This window comes from Cajanus cajan, chromosome 9 (genome assembly GCF_000230855.2).
Source record: "Cajanus cajan strain Asha chromosome 9, NIPB_CcT2T_4, whole genome shotgun sequence".
NCBI lineage: Eukaryota > Viridiplantae > Streptophyta > Magnoliopsida > Fabales > Fabaceae > Cajanus > Cajanus cajan.
The window spans coordinates 9,048,653-9,071,673 of NC_138525.1; the positions used below are offsets into that span (position 1 = coordinate 9,048,653).

The 23,021-nt window shown below is 39.8% G+C and overlaps 2 long non-coding RNA genes across 2 annotated transcripts; both read left to right on the top strand.

The window, feature by feature from the left end:
* Nucleotides 1-3,005: 3,005 nt before the first annotated feature.
* Nucleotides 3,006-4,706, top strand: LOC145951768 (uncharacterized). The gene is made up of 2 exons (XR_014429684.1): nt 3,006-3,597; nt 4,510-4,706. It is a non-coding gene; the product is annotated as an uncharacterized LOC145951768 (long non-coding RNA).
* A 12,448-nt stretch (nt 4,707-17,154) lies between these two features.
* On the top strand, nt 17,155-19,804 carry LOC145951819 (uncharacterized). Its single transcript, XR_014429753.1, has 2 exons — nt 17,155-18,694; nt 19,608-19,804. It is a non-coding gene; the product is annotated as an uncharacterized LOC145951819 (long non-coding RNA).
* Nucleotides 19,805-23,021: the final 3,217 nt, after the last annotated feature.

Genomic DNA, 23,021 nt, shown 5'->3' on the forward strand with positions numbered 1-23,021 from the left:
CAAAGTGTTCAGAAAGCACGGAGGTACGCAACTTCCGACTCGGGCAGCGAGTGAAGTTGTACTCACAGCTTCCAGCTAGGGCGTCTAGCGAGGCTAACCTGGAGAGGCTACTCAACCAATTTTCCACCGGAAGACGCTACAAGTCAGAAGGTTGGCACATCACCCGGACAATTGGGTCAACTCCTTTACTTGTCAACCGGTAAACTAAAAGGCCGTTTGACCAAGTAAAGGAGGGGGCAGCTGTAGACCCCTAAAATTGTCCGGGTCGGAAATAAAGCTTGAAGACTCTCGAAGACTGAAGAAGGATCAGCCAGAAGGACTTCCAGAAGGCCCAAGGAGGGTTCTCTATAGGTCTAAGAGGTCTTAGGATAGCTAAAAATAGAAAATAGGAGGAATTGGGACCAATACGGGCTGCTTGGGGACCAGTACGGCCTGTATTGAAGTTTTGAACTTCAATACGGCCGTACTGGACTCAATACGGCCGTATTGAAGATTTGTGAACTTCAATACGGCCGTATTGAGTTCAATACGGCCGTATTGAAGAACAAATTCTCAATACGGGCCGTATTGACCCCAGCGCCCGTATTGCTCCTATTTCCTATAAATATGGCGTCATTTGACGTCAATACACACTTTTCAACCATTTCTTGACTCTCTTATTGAGTGTTCTGGGGTTTTTGAGCAGTGCTCTGCCTTAGGAACCTCTCTGGGAGTCAGGACCGGTTAAATCCTCGAGTTCTGAGCGCTTTGCTTGAGTCTCGGATTTAACCGAAGGGGAAATCTTTTTGATTCCCTTAGTCAAAAATTTTCTTCGAGGAGAGTGTCGAGCGAGCTTGTAGAGGGAAGGAGCGCCGCAAAGCCTCCTAGCATTTATTGAGATTTATAAAAGCACGCTCCAAGAGGTTTTCTTTAATTCCCTCCTTTTACTGCTTTCTGTGTGTTTAATTTAAGCATCATGTAGATATTTAAGATAATAATCGTTCATAAATAAAAGGGGTAATTTAGTAATTTTGTGCTATTATTTGTAAAATAATCCGTCATAGGGAACCCGTTAGGGGCGCTGTGGGGTGCTAACACCTTCCTCACGCGTAACCGACTCCCTTACCCGACTCTGGTTATAATGGCCGAAGTCGATTTTTGAAATCGATTGCCTTAACTTCTTTTTCCAATGTTTTGAGTAAAACATTGGTGGCGACTCCACGAACCCTCCCTTTTTACAAAAACCACTAATCCATGGAGGGTCCCGCTTGGGATTAAATTGGATTGGTGAGACTCTTTCAATAATAAATTGGATAAGATCGACGAGGTCTCAGTTTGAGAACAAGTCGTTCTAACAATCCAATACATTTTCAAACAAAAAATAAAAAGAGAGCTCGACCGTCTTCGCGACCGCCGAGGCCCGTTTGGGCCGGTGGCGACAGGGCTTAGCCTCTGAGAACCTCTTTATTAATGCATTATTCAGTTTCTTAATATTATTCCAATTCTTGATCTGTTCTTTTATATTTTATATATGAACTTTAATATTATTGTTTTCATAATAACATTAATTAAGGATGAACTGAGAGGAGAACTTGATTATAATTATGATAACCAATTAATCTTAATTTTCATAATCATAGATAATTAGGGATGAACTGAGAGGAGAACCTAATTATCGGAACCTAAAGGAACAGACTTGAGTGTTAAATCACGAGAGTTGATTTAAGCTTTCGAGGAGCAATAGATTAACAAAGATCTTAATGGGTTTAATTGAACGTAATCATCACGAGAGTAGAGGTTAATTTTAATTAAACACGTCCTCGTAGCCTGAGAAGGTGCAAGGATTAAATTAGGTTAAGACTACCTTCAAGATGGAATAAAATTAATTAATGAAAATAATAATTCAATAATGTTGGAACTCTTTGTGCAAACCCTAGATTCCAGGAAACCTCCTTATCTTATCTTAAAGTTTTATCTTATTCATTAATTGCATTATTATCTCTTATACCATCAAATCTAATCTTATCATCTCAAAACAAAAATTATATCTGTTTTAAAATTCAAATTAAAAATACTAGTAATTCTAGGTCAAACACGTAGTCCCTGTGATTCGATATTTATTACTTGACGACAACCGTACACTTGCGGTTTTACACACATTAGTTAATTATATTCCTACTAATCTTTTCCACTTGGTTCACTAAGAAAGAATTTAACCCCTGAGTTTCTCTAATCTTATCCAATAGTTCACTAGTTATTTTCAATCATACTCAATTCAATATTCCTAAATGTAATCTCACACATCAATCATAAGTCTCTAAATTCTTCAATCAAATCCAATCCTTAAATAATCAAAAATAATATATTAGTGATCATCGTAATCAAGGGATCTGTCACAATATGGATATTACTTCTATAATCATCTATAAAGATCAAACACCTAAGCATGTTAACTAGATACACATATCAAATCACCAATTTTACTATTCCATCTACAACCAAGTCAAACCTCTATCCATCACCTTATTCTATAGCCTCATATCTTGTCAACAATATGAATCAACTAATTGTATTTCTCCAATTTCTCTCAATGATCCACTTGATACTCGAGTCATACCTAGTTTTTCACTACTATAAGTAATCTCACAAGTCAGACTTAAATCCCTAATTTGAGTCAAAAGATCCATCTCTCTAATCATAAGGAAAAATATAAAAGTTTCCTACTCAAAATGTAACATCTCAGTTTTCAACATGATTATTACTATTATTATTATTATGTGGTATTTGGTCATAATTTGGTGGTTATATTTTACTTCAATTATAGATAATTCACACTCCATTTATGCTTAGAAAGATATGTGTTGTTGGATCTAATTAGATAGTTGTGAAATTTTTTAAGAACCATTTCTCGCTGGGCTGACTGACAAGTATCGGTTTTTGGGGTATAACTTGGGCTGTGATGGTTCAAATAATTCAAACTTGGATTCAATGGAAATATAAAAGCAAAATGCACAACATTTACAGAAATAGCTATTTTCAAATTCGGTCGTATAGAAGGTCAAAATTGGAATTTTATTGATACAATTGTTTCTCGCTGGGCTGATTGGCAAGTCTCGGTTTTTGGGGTATAACTTGGGCTGTGATTGTCCAAATGATTCAAAGTCGGTGGCTATGGAAAGATAGGATAAATACCTACAACGTTCATGAAGTAACCATTCACAAATTCGGCCGTCTAGAAGGTCAAATTCGGTGGTCAAAAATCGGTGGGGAAAAGAATATGGCATCCAACTCATCCCACTAACAACACCAACTCATCCCATTTCGTTTTGTCTAAGATTTTTCCATTATTTTCCATTATTTTAATGTGTTATGGAGGCTATAAATAGGCCTTCACTTCTCCATTGCAAACCATCCCAAGAAACACTTCTCATTCTCATCCTCTCTTCTCTCATACTCTCTTCTTTCCCTCTTCTTCTCTTTGAAGACCAAGGGAAATCTAGAGGAGGAGGTTCTGTCCTAGTTTTAGCTCCGGCCCCTATTTTAGACGGAAGGAGCCTTGGGGAGGCAGCTGTGCTATAGTCTCAGTTTCTGCCCGAGTTTCAATTCAGGTTTATCCAAGTAAGGGTGGCATTTATAAAATTAATCTAGTATGGGTAGTACTTATAAGACTTAATCTAGTATACATGAGCATGATAGGAGTAGTATAACTTTTAATATGCTATTTTGTTTGTATGAAGGTTGTTATTTATTTAAATTGATGGTTGTTATTTATTCAAGTTGGTGGTTGTTTTGGATATTTAATTTGGCATGGTTATGATTATGTTTATATATATAATTATGAAGTATGTGTATGTGGTTTGGAAAAGTAAATAGGACTGAGAGGAGTAAGGTTATGGATGGGAGGTCTCTTGGTGAGATCAGGGATATAATCTTTGGAGAAAATATGGTATTTCGGAATCCCATTGTGAGGATTTCCAATTTGGAAATTTTCCAAGGATTATATAGTAAATCGCTTCAGATGTTAGGTGGATTCTGAAGTACTCCTCTAAGTATCTATTTGCTACCGGTATGGGTCTGGTCGAGTCATACCGATGGATGAGGTGACCCCACCAGGGTTACGTGACGACGTAATCCAACTGTATACTTTCCATGAGAGGTTAGGCGTGACACATGGGTTGCTGACATGTTTCACCGTATCAACACTTGGTTTGGATAGGTGTTGAGGCCAACATTTGGTTTGGATGTGTTGGTTACATCATGGATTATACGGTGGTGTGACTTTGCTTTGGATGTAGATTATGTATACATATGGTATGGATTGTATACTATGGTTATGGATTTCTTTAATTAATATGTATGCATTGGCATGGAGGTGTATACATTATATTGGTTTATATCTATCTTGGAAATACATGTTGGCTTGAATAAATAATTGTTAAATGATATTTATACTATGGTTGGTTTTATACGTGCTAACCCTTATGTTTCCATGTGGTGGAACTATGATGATCTCACTATGTGGGGGAGCAGATTAGGTGTGAGGCCATGGGATAGCAAGGAGTCTTCTGGGTAGCTGCTTTGAGAAGTGGCTAGGCTTAGAGCTTGACCAGCACCTAGGGTGTTTCTGTTGATGGTTAATGTTAATATATTTTGGATGACTGTATAATTTTACTGAGAATGACTAATATATTTATGTTTGCTATTATGAAAACAATTTTTACACTCTAGCGTAGCTGGCTTTTGCTCTAATATTTTCTTTATTATATATTATTTATTATGATTGATGATTTATGTGATGACCTAAGGTGGGTTGTTACAGTTTTGGTATCAGAGCTGGTCAAGTCTCTTTAGGATTTGTGGGGAATGGTCTTGTTATGTTTCTGTTGTATGGAAACGAATTTTGAAAGGAACTTCATGAGTAACTCATGAGTTTCTTAATCTTGATTAGGAATTTCTTATGAGTTTCGTGTAAACTCATAAAGTTCTTTGACCTTTTTAGGATGACTGGTAGGGGAAATCATTCTAATTCTTCTTCAAGCATGGATGGGCGGCAAATTGCTCGAGCTATGGAGCTAATTGCTGCTACTATTGGATAATAGAATACTTTATGGTGAGCTTAGGTACCAATAGTATGAATAAAGCCTTGATAATCAACTAGAAATTATTGACACCTTAGATTTAGGTGAGACATTGATTTGGCAAGAGTTTACAATTAATGGAATTTAGGAATCTATAGTAGTAGTGATTGAATCCAAAGAGGTTGTATCTGAGAATTGAAGTTTTGATGGGAGATTGGAACGTTCCTTGAGTGTTGGTGCTTGCATGATAACTTTTATGGTTGAGGTAGTATGTGAATTTTATTTTGTGAGCTGTTTTGGTTTAGGATTGTAATGAAAAGCTTGAATATGAGTTTAAGGTGGAAAGGAGTGAGTTTGGAATGATTAAGGTATGTTAGTACACTAATGCTGTATGATATGGGGATTATTTTTGTTGAAATTTTGTTGTGCCAGTATGAGTATCATATTGATAGAATCTGATTTTGTGGTCTTTATGAGAATTATGGCTTTAGATACTATCTTTCTAATGGAACTGGAATCAGGTAAAAAGCAGGTCTAGAACTCTAGTTATGACTGCTTTGGTGATCAGAAGTCTAGTTGTTAGAGCTGAATATACTTGAAGTGATTGTTGAAATTTTAGTTAGGAAGGTGATCTTTTTGAAATCTTAAGAGTTGTAGCTTATTCATTTAGCTTTCATTTAAGACAGGTTTGAAATCATTTGGATGAGTATAACTCTATAGATATATACTGTCATGATAGGCATAACAAGGATAAAATAGATTTGGTGATGTTTTGAGGTTTGGTCATTGAAAGGTTGATTAAAATGATATGCTTGGTTCATGGTGATCAATTCATATATGCTTAGGGATAGTATATGTGAAGGAAGTATTCTAATATGAATTGATATGCAAGTATGTGACCTTATGGATCAATTAGTGGATATTTGTGTGTTAATGAAAGGTTTTGATCTTAGGATGTGATACCATCATATTAGAGTTAAGTGTGAAGATATATCCAAGATAAACTTAGGCTAGATTATCTAAGTATGACTCTGATTGTATTAGGTGCGTGTTTTAGGCCATGTAATTTCTTGTGAAGGTTTAACATAGAGCTACCTAAGGTAGAAGTTGTAGTGAGAGATACCTAATTCAATTAGTAAAATTAAGAGTTTTCTTAGGATAATTTATAGGAGATTTATTAAGTAAATTTCTAAGATAGCAGTTCGAGGTTTAGGCTACTCTCATCTCACTCGCCTCTACTACAGGAATCGCTTTGCTTTCTTTTCCTATAGCTACTAAGATAGATTCGGGAAGAGTGTTGATGCATGAAGGAAAGATAGTAGCTTGTGATTCTAGGCAATTGAAAATTCATGAGAGGAATTACCTTACCCATGACCTTGAGTTAGCAATTTTAATTAAGATTTGGAGACACTACATATATGATTCTAAGCTAGAGGTTTTTAGCGATCATAAGAATTTTAAATATCTATTGACAAGAAGAGATAATTGGAATTTTTAAGGACTAGGATTTTGATCTTAATTGTCATTTGGGCAAAGCTAGTATGGTGGTTGATACTTTGAGTAGAAGACCTCTAGATATATCTTCCCTTATGGTTAGAGAGATAGATCTTTTGGTTTGGTCTAAAGATTTAAGTTTGGCTTATGAGGTTACCCTTAGTAGTATGAGACTAGGTATGACTAAAGTAACAAGTGAATTATTGAAGGAAATTGGAGAAGCATAATTAGTTGATTCATTTTGAAAACAAGACAAGAGGATATAGGACAAGGTAGTGGATAAGAGCTGCCTTCGGTATAGATGAGGTGGTAAGACTTGGAGATTGATTCTGTGTAAAACTTACGCTTAGGCACATGATTTTTGGAGAGGGTCGTAGAAATGAAAATATTATTCTCGCAGATACCTTGAGTAGGATGATCTTTCGCCTACCACATTTGATGATTTAAGGGTTGGATTTGACTAAAGAACTTAGAGACTTAAGCGTGATGTGTGAGCTCACCCTTAGGAGCATTGAATTTAGTATGTTGAAAGTAACTAATGAATTAATGGACGAGATTAGAGAAGCCTAGGAGTTAAATTCTTTCTTAGTGAACCAAGTGGAGAGGATTAGTAGGGGTGGGTATAAATAGCCCTTTACGAGTGGAAATTGATGATGTTTTGGGGTTCAATAATAGGATCTATGGCCTAGTAATCTTGAATTTAGGAAGATGATCTTAAAGGGAGGACACAAGTGTTCTCTTAGTATCCATTGAGGAGCTACTAAGGTGTATCAAAGTCGTGCAGTGGAAGCATGGTGGCCTTAAGTGTAGAGAGGAATAGAGGATGGTGTGTACTCATATTTAGTATAGTATAAGTCTGAGACAGAACATTAGGTGCCTTTTAGGACTTTTGTAGCCTTTAGATGTTCCTATTTGGAAATGAGATAATGTGTATAAACTTTGTTGTGGGTTTTCCTAGGAGGTTTAGGAAGAATCTTGAACAAGATATGGATGGGGTTTTAAGGTACAAAGGCAGAATTTGTATTCCACAAGATGGAGAGTTGAAGAAGTTGATACTTGAGGGAGGTCATAAAAGCAAGTTGAGTGTACATCCGGGTATGACAAAAATGTATCAAGATTTGAAGAAAATGTTTTGGTGGAATGGAATGAAAAAGGAGATAGCTGAGTATGTTGCATCTTACATTGTGTGTCAGAAAGCTAAAGTGGAACATCAAAAACCAGGAGGTTTGTTACAAATAATGGAGATCCCTGAATGGAAATGGGATAGTATAACCATGGATTTTGTTGTTGGATTACCAAAGTCTGCTAAGAATTGTGATTCTATTTGGGTGATCATGGATAGATTAACTAAGTGTGCTCATTTCCTTCCGGTGAATATAAAGTGGTCCTTAGAAAGGTTAACTCAAGTGTATATTAAGGAGATTGTTAGATTACATGGTGTGCCCTCCAGTATCATCTCTGATAGGGATCCTCGTTTTACATCTTGATTTTGGCAGAGTTTGCATCAGGCGTTAGGGACTAAGTTGAGACTCAGTTCTGCTTATCACCCACAGACTGATGGGTGTAGACCCCTAAAATTGTCCGGGTCAGAAATAAAGCTTGAAGACTCTCGAAGACTGAAGGATAATCAGCCAGAAGGACTCCTCGAAGGCCCTAGGAGGGTTCTCTGTAGGTCCAGAGGTCTTAGAATAGTTTAAAATAAAGAAGTGGAGGGAAAAAGCCCAATACGGCCGTACTGAACTCAATACGGCCGTATTGAAGCTTCAATACGGCCATACTGAAGTCAGTACGACCGTATTGACACTTCAATACGACCGCTGCGAACTCAATACGGGCGTATTGAAATTTCTGACTTTCAATACGACCGTATTGAACCCCAATACGACCGTATTGAAGTTCAAAAATTTCAATACGGCCGTATTGGCCCTGTAGGCCGTATTGCGCCTATTCCCTATAAATATGACGTCATTTGGACGTCCTACCACACTTTTCACTCAGTTTTGACTCCCTCCTTGAGTATTCTGGGGTTTTTGAGCAGTGTTCTGCCCTAGAAATCTCTCTGGGAGTCGATCCGACGAAGTTCTGGAATTCCGAGCACTTAGCTTGGAGATTCGAACCTAGTCGAAGGGAAATCCTCCGGATTTCCGTAGTCAAAATTTTATAGGAGAGAGCGAGCGAGCTTGTAGAGCGAGGGAACGCCGAAAAGCTTCCCAGTTTTACTCAATATATAAAAGCACGCTTCAAGAGGTTTCTTCTTAAATCCTTCCTTTTACTGCTTTCTGTGTGCATATTTAAACTGTCATCATGTAGATAGTTAATTTATAATCGCTTATAATAAATAGGGGTAATTTAGTAATTTTACGCTGTTATTTTAGAAAATAATCTGTCATAGGGAACCCGAAAGGGGCGCTGTGGGGTGCTAACACCTTCCCCACGCGTAACCGACTCCCTTACCCAACTCTGGTTGTAGTGGCCAAAGTTGATTTTTAAATCAATTGCCTTATCCCTTTTTCCAATGTTTTGAGTAAAACATTGGTGGCGACTCCACGAACCCTCCTTTTATGAAAACCACTAATCCATGGAGGGTCCCGCTTGGGATTAATATGGATTAGTGAGCCTTTTAATAAAATTGCTCGTTTGACGAGGTCTCAGTTTGAGAATAAGTCATTCTAGCAATCCGCTATTTTTAAACAAATAAACGAGTCCAACCATCCTTCGCGAATGCCGAAAGCCCGTTTCGGGCCGGTGGCGACAGATGGCGACTCCACTGGGGAAGCCTCGAGAGTCAGTCCCATTTAGTGACAGATTATTTTTAACAAATAATAGTTAAAATTACTTCATTACCCCTTGCTTGTATTATAATATGTTTTATTATATGGCTTTAAATAACTGTTGTATGTTTAAATTCCGCAATTGTTTGAAATAAAAAACTGCACACAAACCTTTGCACACAACAGTTCCCTCTATACCCGGGGGCATGAGTGGTAATCCATAGGGAGTGGATGTTAGTACGGCCGGTTGATGGGTTTATAGGAGCCTATGAGACCGTTGTCGAAAAGCATCACTCAAGGTGATAACCATGAACTTGAGTCCGACGGTGCGTTGGAGCTTTCCATCGACCTACGACAAGAGGAATTGGGTCCCTATAATGGGGGCACCTTGGGGGCCTTTGACCAAGTGAGAACAGTTAGATCCTCCTTGAATATGCACTTTTCTGCAGGAGACCCCTACCTCGTAATTCGCTCGTGACTGTTCGTGGATGAGTGAATTGTCTGTGCATTGACTATGTGACATTGTTTGTGCATTAATAAATAACCTCGTGATAAGGTCTAAAAATAATCCCCATGCATAAAAAACCATGACATGAGAGGAAAGACCATGTGTGAAAATATAATAAAAGTGAGGAGCATGTACATCATTACCAATAAGACATCATGCATCCTCATGAAAACATACATTTTAGGATCACCAATACCTCTTGACATGAGTGAAAGAGACCCATGACTATAGAGATTCTCCGTTGGGGAGAAATCATAGATAAAGAAGGGTGGTAAACTTCCGTCTTAAAAAGGCAGCGCCTTAAAGATGGAGGTTTATCAAGCTCGTGTTAAAGAGTGTATTCATTCCATAAAATAAACTAACTAAACATTCATTTTAGAAAGTGGCTGGTCATATCTCTATCCTTACGCGCGCACGGAAAATCAAGAAAATGGAAGCATTGGAGGAGCAAAACAAGAAGCTCACAACCGAGCTTTCACAGCTTAAAGAGCAGATGGCGCAAATGATGGAACTCATGCGTCATCACAACATCCATGATTCTCATCATAGTGATCATGGGTCCCATCATGAGGGAGAGGAGGAAGAGCATGAAAAAGATCCTCCAAATGCCGTACCCCTTGGGGCAGGAATTATAATAAAAGAGCCCGAGATCTCGAAGGAACAATTCCATGCCCTCGAGGATCGGCTAAGGGCTATGGAGGGGCATGACTTTGACATTAAGGATGCCGCCGACATGTGTTTAGTGAGGGACATTCAATTCCCTCCTAAATTTAAAGTGCCAGATTTCCCAAAGTACGTGGGATCGACTTGCCCCAAGAGTCATCTCACCATGTACTGCCGAAAGATGGCTGCATATGCCACAAACGAAAAGCTCTTGATTCATTGCTTTCAAGAGAGCTTGGCTGAAACTGCACTCAACTGGTATATGCAGCTAGATGGAAATCAAGTATGTACATGGAGGCAGTTGGCCGACGCCTTCCTCAAGCGCTACAAATACAACATTGACCTAACACCCGATAGGTCAGATCTTCAAGCCTTGAGTAAGACAAATGATGAATCCTTCAAGGCGTACGCCCAACGATGGAGGGAGTTGGCGGCACAGATAGAGCCCCCGCTGTCAGATAAGGAGATGGTGTCCTTATTCATCAACTCGTTGACTGGTCCCTATTACGATAAAATGATAGGGAACACAACGACACTCTTCTCGGACATCATCACTATTGGGGAGAGAGTGGAACAAGGATTGAAAAGTGGGAAGCTAGCTAAGCCTTCCCAATCATTCGAGGCTAAGAAGACCTTCAGGAAGAAGAATGAGGGAGGAGTCAATGCTATAACCATATCCTCGGCTTCTTCCACTTCGAAGTCAGGAAGATCGCAATTCATCCCTGTGAAGAAGTTTGATAAACTTCCGACCACTTATAGCGATCTCCTTCCGAAGCTAGTAGAAGCCAAACTTCTAGCTCATGTTCCACCAAGGAAGATCGACCCACCTTACCCCGATTGGTACAAGCCACAAGACAAATGTTTATACCATTCGGGGGCACCAGGGCATTCAACAGAGAGATGCCTAGCTCTCAAATACAAGGTCCAAAACCTTATTGATGCTGGGTGGGTCACCTTCGATTCGACAGCGCCCGACGTGAGCAAGAATCCTCTACCAAAGCAGGAGTAGAGAATGGCAAGCCACAATAGGGCCCCTTCATATTTTTCTTCTCTTTTAGGGACTCATGATCAGTACCCGAGATCATGAGAACCTTTTCATGTAAATAAGGGTTTTTGTACATTTTACATATATCAATAAAGAGGCATTTCACACATCACTCTCTTTTGTTCTTTTCTCTCTTTCCTCATCAATATTAATAAATTCTAAACCTAAACAGAACCAATAAAATAATTGTGTCTGTAATTGTTCGCTCTAACCGGGATCCGAAGGTGAAAGGGTTGAGTTGGACAGTGATGAGGAGACCATTTCTCCGGATCTGCAAAGATTGCTAGATCAAGAAGCTCGTCAAGAGAAATTCGAAACCGTGAATTTGGGGCATGACCGAGAGATAAAAGAGGTCAACATTGGGACCCATATCAGTGATGAAATAAGGACACATGCTTCCACTATGATTATAATAAAATCATTCTTTCTCATTGCTTCTTTCCTTGCTTATAATAAAATTCTAAACCACATTTTTTTTAACCCTGTTTGAATAAACATGAATGAGGTTAAAATCATCTTAATAATAATAAACCCACATCATTTTTATGTGGAAGTGTGTGTGTCAACTTGGAGCACCTTTTCTTGGCCTCAATAAGTGCCATCATGGATAAAGAAATCCTAAAGATAAAAAGACCCGCTAGGAATCCCACAAAAGGGTGACCTAGGCAAAAGTTAGGGTTACAATAATAAACAAAAACAAAGGTCCGCTAAAACGCCACAAAAGGGTGTTTTAGGCAAAAATAAGGACAATCAAAAAACAAAAGAAATCCATGATGGTAACACGAACCAAATTCAAAAAGAAAGGTTCAAGGGAAGCTATCCAAGTTGTCAAAGCACAATCATTAATAACAAAGATTTTCTTAACTTCATAAGTGTTTAATCAAACAAGCCTAAACACTTAAGCCTACCTTGGCCAAACATTCTTACAAAATCCATTTTTCAAAAATAAAATAATCCCCTCTAAAACACAAACTTTTGAAAATATACCCTTTCCTTCTTTTCTCTCTTGTCCCAACGATTTTAGAATAATCTAGTGGAAGCATGGAGAAATAAATCATCACCGATAATGGATCTAATCTGAACAACAAAATGGTGGAAGAACTGAGCCAAGAATTCAAGATCCAACACCACAACTCTTCCCCATATCGGCCAAAGATGAATGGGGCAGTCGAGGCAACCAAAAAGAACATCAAGAAAATAGTGCAAAAGATGGTTGTCTCATTTAAAGACTGACACGAGATATTACCCTTTGCTCTTCATGGTTATAGGACTTCAGGAGGCAGTTTTACCCGTCGAAGTCGAAAAACCTTATATAAGGGTAATCATGGAAGCAAAACTTTCCGAGGCAGAAAGGGTTCAAAGCCGATACGACCGGTTGAACCTTATCCAAGAGAAACGGCTGAACGCCATATGCCATGGTCAAGCCTATCAGAGGAAAATCAAAAAGGCTTTTGACAAGAAAGTCCACCCTCGAGTCTACCATGAGGGAGAGTTGGTAATGAAGAAATTGCTACCAACTCAAAAGGACAAAATCGGAAAGTGCGCCCCAAATCACGGAGGACCATACGTGGTAAAACGAGCCTTCTCAGGAGGAGCATTGATCCTCACAGACATGGATGGAGAAGAACTTCGATACCCAGTCAACATTGACGTGGTAAAGAAGTACTATGCTTAAAGACGTTGCTTGCATAGGCCCGCTAGGATGAAAACCCAAAAAGGGCGTCCTAGGCAAAAGTTAGGGCAAAATAAAAAGCCTGCCAGTACAAGGGTACTAGGCAAAACAAAGGCAAATTTACCCCGTTAGGATACGTCCTAAGCAAAAGTTAGGGGCAAAAGAATAAGATATAAAAACAAAGCCAGCAACGATCACTTGAACCGAAAACCGAAAGGCGGTTCAAGTGATAATCTTCTAGAAGCAAGCGTCTTGCAGTATCTACACTCCTGGCTCAGGCATCTCACCCGAAACAACTAGGGAAACGGGAAGAGCAGCAATTACAGATATAATTGTTTAAGCCAAAAATGTATAGCCCACCTCGGCCAGCCATTCTTCAGAAATTCCCTTTGTAAATCTTTCTGTATAAACATTTGTGAATATCAATAAAATATCCATTTGTTTCTTTTCTTTCTTGACCTTGTGATTATGCCTTTAAATTGATGTTTCTAAAAATTGTACGAAACTCTTAATAATCGGTCAATAAAAGAAAATTGGAGGGGTTCCTGTAAAATCCATAATCTCCTGCATAAAGGCTCACAAAAATACTCCCTCGCGTCAAGAGAAAGTCCTCCAAGAAGAAGAGGATAGGGAGAGCCACTCACTTTTCTAAATAAATGAACAAAAATAAAAAATTGTATTGCATTTGTGCATCACACACACATTAGTTGCACATTCAAAGACCTTATCATGAGGCAACCGCATAAAATAGAAAAATAGAAAATTGCTTGTGTATGACAGCAGCAAGCAAAATACAAAGATTCAGAAAATCAACAGCATCATACAGAATAATTGAGCCTGGAGAGGCTTGCCGAAAGAATACTCTCAAAATAACTGAGCCTGGAGAGGCTCGCCGAAATAATACTCTCTCAGAATAATTGAGCCTGGAGAGGCTTGCCGAAATAATACTCGTACAAGAATAATTGAGCCTGGAGAGGCTTGCCGAAATAATACTCCTACAAAATAACTGAGCCTGGAGAGGCTTGCCGAAATAATACTCTCTCATAATAACTAAATTTAATTAGCAATTTAAATTCTGTACAACAAAAGCCAAAAACATAAAAAAGGCAAAATACAGAAAAAGCCAAATCAGAAGAAAAGGCAAAATACAGAAAAAGCCGAAAATAAAAAAGGCAAGGATATAGAAAATCCAACAAACAATTTGTACCGAATAACTAAGCCTGGAGAGGTTTACCAAAATAATACTCCACATCCTCCACAGTATGCAGAATAACTGAGCCTGGAGAGGCTCGCAGAAATAATACTCCCCTGAGGGAACCTCAGCTCAAGCTCACGGAAAAATCCCCAGCGAGAGCTATCAAAGCAAAATCGACGCAATCCCCAATGGAAGTGCGATCATCCAAACAGTATATACAAGTCAAAGGACTTAACACTTCCTCAGTGAAGATAGCTCTCCAACTCAAGTGTTGAGTGAGGCTAAGCCTGCAGAGGCTTCCTAAATAATACTCTGGGATACATAAGATCCCTCATTCCCCAATCGCCTACTCAGAGGCATCCCTGCAAAAAGAGAAAAATCAAAAATATCAATAAGTATTCCCCAAGCGGAATCTGGCACTCAGCCGAACACTGAACTTCAAATCCCCAGTCGCCTACACAAGAGGCACTCCTTCAAAAAGGAAAACCCAAAAAAAGAAAAAAATCAATAACAATTCCCCAAGTGGAATTTGGCTTTTTAGCCAATCATTGAACGTCGAGCTGATACGCCTAACAGAAGAGGCTAATCAAAATCAACGACAGAATCCCCAGCGGATAACAGCCTACACAGAGGCGACAAAAATCAGAAAACCCAAAAGAGATACCCGAATAAGGATGAACCGGGATACTCCACCAACGTCAAAGGACGTCAGCCAAACATAAGGCATCGCTCAATTCAAGAAGAGCATCTGTGTCTACACCCCAAGGAAACAGAAATTCCTCAATGGGTACCAACAATGCAATGCAAGTTGGGGCACAGGAACCTATGAATGACTGCACATCCCCTAGACGGATCCCTGCGTTATCCAGCCCTCAGTGGCACCAAAATCAAAATCAAACCGTCAAAGCAGCATCGTGGACTGTGGAGACAAAAATCATCTCAAATCCCTGGAGAGGGCAAACTCACATTGCCAATGTCGTCAAGAACACGGAGGCACACCCTGGAGAGGGCAAACTCACCCTGGAGAGGGCAAGACTCACGCACAAGTCTGGAGAGGCGACGACTAATACTCACCCTGGAGAGGGCAAACTCACCCTGGAGAGGGCAAGACTCACGCACAAGTCTGGAGAGGCGACGACTAATACTCACCCCGGAGAGGGCAAACTCACCCCGGAGAGGGCAAACTCACCCTGGAGAGGGCAAACTCACCCTGGAGAGGGCAAGGCTCACGCACAAGTCTGGAGAGGCGACGATTAATACTCACCCCGGAGAGGGCAAACTCACCCTGGAGAGGGCAAACTCACCCTGGAGAGGGCAAGACTCACGAGGCGACGATTAATACTCACCCTGGAGAGGGCAAGACTCACGCTACCAAAGTGACTAGAAGCGCGGAGGTATGCACCAACCTGGAGAGGCTACTCAACAATTTTCCCACCTGAAGACACTACAAGTCGGAAGGATGGCACATCACCCGGACAATTGGGTCAACTCCTTTACTTGTCAGCCGGTACACCAAAAGACCGTTTGACTAAGTAAAGGGGGGGGCAGCTGTAGACCCCTAAAATTGTCCGGGTCAGAAATAAAGCTTGAAGACTCTCGAAGACTGAAGGATAATCAGCCAGAAGGACTCCTCGAAGGCCCTAGGAGGGTTCTCTGTAGGTCCAGAGGTCTTAGAATAGTTTAAAATAAAGAAGTGGAGGGAAAAAGCCCAATACGGCCGTACTGAACTCAATACGGCCGTATTGAAGCTTCAATACGGCCATACTGAAGTCAGTACGACCGTATTGACACTTCAATACGACCGCTGCGAACTCAATACGGGCGTATTGAAATTTCTGACTTTCAATACGACCGTATTGAACCCCAATACGACCGTATTGAAGTTCAAAAATTTCAATACGGCCGTATTGGCCCTGTAGGCCGTATTGCGCCTATTCCCTATAAATATGACGTCATTTGGACGTCCTACCACACTTTTCACTCAGTTTTGACTCCCTCCTTGAGTATTCTGGGGTTTTTGAGCAGTGTTCTGCCCTAGAAATCTCTCTGGGAGTCGATCCGACGAAGTTCTGGAATTCCGAGCACTTAGCTTGGAGATTCGAACCTAGTCGAAGGGAAATCCTCCGGATTTCCGTAGTCAAAATTTTATAGGAGAGAGCGAGCGAGCTTGTAGAGCGAGGGAACGCCGAAAAGCTTCCCAGTTTTACTCAATATATAAAAGCACGCTTCAAGAGGTTTCTTCTTAAATCCTTCCTTTTACTGCTTTCTGTGTGCATATTTAAACTGTCATCATGTAGATAGTTAATTTATAATCGCTTATAATAAATAGGGGTAATTTAGTAATTTTACGCTGTTATTTTAGAAAATAATCTGTCATAGGGAACCCGAAAGGGGCGCTGTGGGGTGCTAACACCTTCCCCACGCGTAACCGACTCCCTTACCCAACTCTGGTTGTAGTGGCCAAAGTTGATTTTTAAATCAATTGCCTTATCCCTTTTTCCAATGTTTTGAGTAAAACATTGGTGGCGACTCCACGAACCCTCCTTTTATGAAAACCACTAATCCATGGAGGGTCCCGCTTGGGATTAATATGGATTAGTGAGCCTTTTAATAAAATTGCTCGTTTGACGAGGTCTCAGTTTGAGAATAAGTCATTCTAGCAATCCGCTATTTTTAAACAAATAAACGAGTCCAACCATCCTTCGCGAATGCCGAAAGCCCGTTTCGGGCCGGTGGCGACAATGGGCAGTCTGAGAGGACTATCCAATCTTTGGAGGACTTGTTGAGGGCTTGTATTTTGGATCATCTAGGGAGTTGGGAAGAAATGTTGCCTTTGGTCGAGTTCACTTATAAAAACAATTTTCACGCATGTATAGGAATGGCACCATTTGAGACTCTATATGTGAGGAAATGTAGAACACCTTTGTGTTGGTTTAAAGAGGGAGAACATGTATTTTTGAGGGTGACTCCTACCACAGGTGTGGGAAGAGCTATTAAAACTAAGAAGTTGAATCCTAAGTTTATTGGGACCGTATCAAATTCTCAAGAGGATTGGAGCAGTGGCATATCAGATTGCATTACCTCCATTCCTATATAATTTGCATGATGTGTTTCATGTTTCACAACTGAGAAAGTATATTCACGATCCGAGTCATGTCTTGGAATCAGAGGCAGTGCAAGTGAAGGAGAATTTAACTTTTGAGAAACAACCAGTTTCAGTGGCAGACAAGAGAGTTAAGAAGTTGCGAGGTAAATCTATCAATTTGGTGAAGGTTATTTGGGATGCAGACACTAATGAAGCCACTTGGGAGTTGGAAGACAATATGAAGGATCAATACCCATATCTCTTTTGAGTAAGTGAATTTTCGGGGACGAAAATTTTTATTGTTGGGGAGAATTGTAACATCTCAGTTTTCAACATGATTATTACTATTATTATTATTATTATGTGGTATTTGGTCATAATTTGGTGGTTATATTTTACTTCAATTATAGATAATTCACACTCCATTTATGCTTAGAAAGATATGTGTTGTTGGATCTAATTAGATAGTTGTGAAATTTTTTAAGAACCATTTCTCGCTGGGCTGACTGACAAGTATCGGTTTTTGGGGTATAACTTGGGCTGTGAGGGTTCAAATAATGCAAACTTAGATTCAATGGAAATATAAGAGAAAATCGCACAACTTTTACTGAAATAGCTATTTTCAAATTCGGTCGTATAGAAGGTCAAAATTGGAATTTTATTGATACAATTGTTTCTCGCTGGGCTGATTGGCAAGTCTCGGTTTTTGGGGTATAACTTGGGCTGTGATTGTCCAAATGATGCAAAGTCGGTGGCTATGGAAAGATAAGAGAAATCCCTACACATTTCATGAAGTAACCATTCACAAATTCGGCCGTCTAGAAGGTAAAATGCGGTGGTCAAAAATCGGTGGGGAAAAGAATATGGCATCCAACTCATCCCACTAACAACACCAACTCATCCCATTTCGTTTTGTCTAAGATTTTTCCATTATTTTCCATTATTTTAATGTGTTATGGAGGCTATAAATAGGCCTTCACTTCTCCATTGCAAACCATCCCAAGAAACACTTCTCATTCTCATCCTCTCTTCTCTCATACTCTCTTCTTTCCCTCTTCTTCTCTTTGAAGACCAAGGGAAATCTAGAGGAGGAGGTTCTGTCCTAGTTTTAGCTCCGGCCCCTATTTTAGACGGAAGGAGCCTTGGGGAGGCAGCTGTGCTATAGTCTCAGTTTCTGCCCGAGTTTCAATTCAGGTTTATCCAAGTAAGGGTGGCATTTATAAAATTAATCTAGTATGGGTAGTACTTATAAGACTTAATTTAGTATACATGAGCATGATAGGAGTAGTATAACTTTTAATATGCTATTTTGTTTGTATGAAGGTTGTTATTTATTTAAATTGATGGTTGTTATTTATTCAAGTTGGTGGTTGTTTTGGATATTTAATTTGGCATGGTTATGATTATGTTTATATATATAATTATGAAGTATGTGTATGTGGTTTGGAAAAGTAAATAGGACTGAGAGGAGTAAGGTTATGGATGGGAGGTCTCTTGGTGAGATCAGGGATATAATCTTTGGAGAAAATATGGTATTTCGGAATCCCATTGTGAGGATTTCCAATTTGGAAATTTTCCAAGGATTATATAGTAAACCGCTTCAGATGTTAGGTGGATTCTGAAGTACTCCTCTAAGTATCTATTTGCTACCGGTATGGGTCTGGGTCGAGTCATACCGATGGATGAGGTGACCCCACCAGGGTTACGTGACGACGTAATCCAACTGTATACTTTCCATGAGAGGTTAGGCGTGACACATGAGTTGCTGACATGTTTCACCGTATCAACACTTGGTTTGGATAGATGTTGAGGCCAACATTTGGTTTGGATGTGTTGGTTACATCATGGATTATACGGTGGTGTGACTTTGCTTTGGATGTAGATTATGTATACATATGGTATGGATTGTATACTATGGTTATGGATTTCTTTAATTAATATGTATGCATTGGCATGGAGGTGTATACATTATATTGGTTTATATCTATCTTGGAAATACATGTTGGCTTGAATAAATAATTGTTAAATGATATTTATACTATGGTTGGTTTTATACGTGCTAACCCTTATGTTTCCATGTGGTGGAACTGTGATGATCTCACTATGTGGGGGAGCAGATTAGGTGTGAGGCCATGGGATAGCAAGGAGTCTTCTGGGTAGCTGCTTTGAGAAGTGGCTAGGCTTAGAGCTTGACCAGCACCTAGGGTGTTTCTGTTGATGGTTAATGTTAATATATTTTGGATGACTGTATAATTTTACTGAGAATGACTAATATACTTATGTTTGCTATTATGAAAACAATTTTTACACTCTAGCATAGCTGGCTTTTGCTCTAATATTTTCTTTATTATATATTATTTATTATGATTGATGATTTATGTGATGACCTAGGGCGGGTCGTTACACAAAACATCAACCACCATACTGGCTTTGCCCAAATGATAACTAAGATCAAAATCCTAGTCCTTAAGAAATTCCAATTATTTCTTCTGGTCAATAAATATTTAAAACTCTTATGATCGCTAAATACCTCAAGCTTAGAATCATAGTGTCTCCAAATCTTAATATACATATTCAAAGTCATGGGCAAGGTACTCTTTCTCATGAATTTTCAATTGTCTAGAATGATTGTAGACCCCTAAAATTGTCCGGGTCAGAAATAAAGCTTGAAGACTCTCGAAGACTGAAGGAAGATCAGCCAGAAGGACTCCTGGAAGGCCCTAGGAGGGTTCTCTGTAGGTCTAGAGGTCTTAGAATAGCTCAAAATAAGGAAGTGGAGGGAATGAAGCCCAATACGGCCGTACTGAACTTAATACGGCCGTATTGAAGCTTCAATACGGCCGCAGTGAACTCAATACGGCATATTGAAGTTTCTGAAACTTCAATACGGCCGTACTGAAATCAATACGGCCGTATTGAAGCTTCAATACAGCCGTATTGAACTCAATACGACCGTATTGAAATTTCTGAACTTCAATACGGCCGTATTGAACTCAATATGGCCGTATTGAAGTTCAAAAATTTCAATACGGCCGTATTGCTTCTGTAGGCCGTATTGCGCCTATTCCCTATAAATATGACGTCAATTGGACGTCATTACACACTTTTCAACATAGTTTTAACCCTCTCCTTGAGTATTCTGGGGTTTTTGAGCAGTGTTCTGCCCTAGAAATCACTCGGAGAGTTGATCCGACGAAGTTCTTGAGCCCCGAGCCATTTTGCTTGAGGATCGAACCTAGTCGAAGGGAAATCCTCCGGATTTCCATAGTTAAAAGTTTTTTTAGGAAGGAGAGAGCGAGCTTGTAGAGCGAGGGAACGCCAAAAAGCTTCCCAGTTTTACTCAATATAAAAGCACGCTTCAAGAGGTTTCTTCTTAAATCCTTCCTTTTACTGCTTTCTGTGTGCATATTTAAACTGTCATCATGTAGATAGTCAATTTATAATTGCTTAGAATAAATAGGGGTAATTTAGTAATTTTACACTGTTATCTTAGAAAATAATCTGTCATAGGGAACCCGAAAGGGGCGCTGTGGGGTGCTAACACCTTCCCCACGCGTAACCGACTCCCTTACCCAACTCTGGTTGTAGTGGCCAAAGTTGATTTTTAAATCAATTGCCTTATCCCTTTTTCCAATGTTTTGAGTAAAACATTGGTGGCGACTCCATGAACCCTCCTTTTGCGAAAACCACTAATCCATGAAGGGTCCCGCTTGGGATTAACATGGATTGGTGAGACTTTTAATAAAATTGCTCGTTTGACGAGGTCTCAGTTTGAGAATAAGTCATTCTAGCAATCCACATTTTTAAACAAATAAACGAGTCCAACCATCCTTCGCGAATGCCGAAAGCCCGTTTCGGGCCGGTGGCGACAGATGGCGACTTCACTGGGGAAGCCTTGAGAGTCAGTCCCATTTAGTGACAGATTATTTTTAACAAATAATAGTTAAAAATTACTTTATTACCCCTTGCTTGTATGATAACATGCTTTATATATTTGGCTTTAAATAACTGTTGTTTGTTTAAATTTCCGCAATTGTTTGAAATAAAAAATTGCACACAAACCTTTGCACACAACAGTTCCCTCTATACCCGGGGGCATGAGTGGTAATCCATAGGGAGTGGATGTTAGTACGGCCGGTTGAATGGGTCTATAGGAGCCTACGAGACCGTTGTCGGAAAACATCACTCAAGGTGATAACCATGAACTTGAGTCCGACGGTGCGTTGGAGCTTTCCATCGACCTACGATGAGAGGAATTGGGTCCCTATAATGGGGGCACCTTGGGGGCCTTTGACCAAGTGAGAACAGTTAGATCCTCCTTGAATATGCACTTTTCTGCAGGAGACCCCTACCTCGTGATTCGCTCGTGACTGTTCGTGGATGAGTGAATTGTTTGTGTAAATGCTTATGTGCAATTGTTTGTGCATTAATAAATAACCTCGTGATAAGGTCTAAAAAATAATCCCCATGCATGAAAATGTCATGACATGAGAGGAAAAACCAATGTGTGAAAATATAATAAAAGTAAGGAGCATAGGCATCATTATCAAAAATACCTCATGCATCCTCATCATCATTTATAGGTTCACTAATACTCTCTCGATGTGAGTGAAAGAGACCCGTCACTATTGGATTCTCCGTTGTGGAGAGATAATAGCCTAAGGAGGGTGATAAACTTTCATCTTAAAAAGGCAGCGCCTCAAAGATGAAAGATTATCAAGCTCACATCAAGAGTGTATTCATATCATAAATAAGCTAATTAGAATAAACATTCATTTTAGAAAGTGGCTGGTCATCTCTCTGTCCTCACACGCGCAAAGAAAATCAAGAAAATGGAAGCGCTAGAGGAACAAAACAAGAAGCTCACGACCGAGCTTTCACAGCTCAAAGAGCAGATGGCGCAAATGTTGGAACTCATGCGTCACCATAACATTCATGGATCTCATCACAGTGACCATGGGTCCCATCATGAGGGAGAGGAGGAGGAGCATGAAGAAGATCCTCCACATGCCATACCTCTTGGGGCTGGAATTATGATCAAAGAGCCCGAGGTTTCAAAAGAACAATTCCACGCCCTAGAGGATCGGTTGAGGGCTATGGAGGGGCATGATTTTGATGTCAAAGATGCCGCCGATATGTGCTTAGTGAGGGACATTCAATTCCCTCCTAAATTTAAAGTGCCAGATTTCCCGAAAAATGTGGGATCGACTTGCCCCAAGAGTCATCTCACCATGTACTGTCGCAAGATGGCTGCATATGCCACCAATGAAAAGCTCTTAATTCATTGCTTTCAAGAGAGCTTGGCTGAAACTGCACTCAACTGGTATATGCAGCTAGATGGAAATCTAGTACACACATGGAGGCAGTTGGCCGACGCCTTTCTCAAGCGCTACAAATACAACATCGACCTAACACCCGATAGGTCAGATCTTCAAGCCTTGAGCAAGAATAATGATGAATCTTTCAAGGCGTACGCCCAACGTTGGAGGGAGTTGGCGGCACAGATAGAACCCCCGCTGTCAGATAAGGAG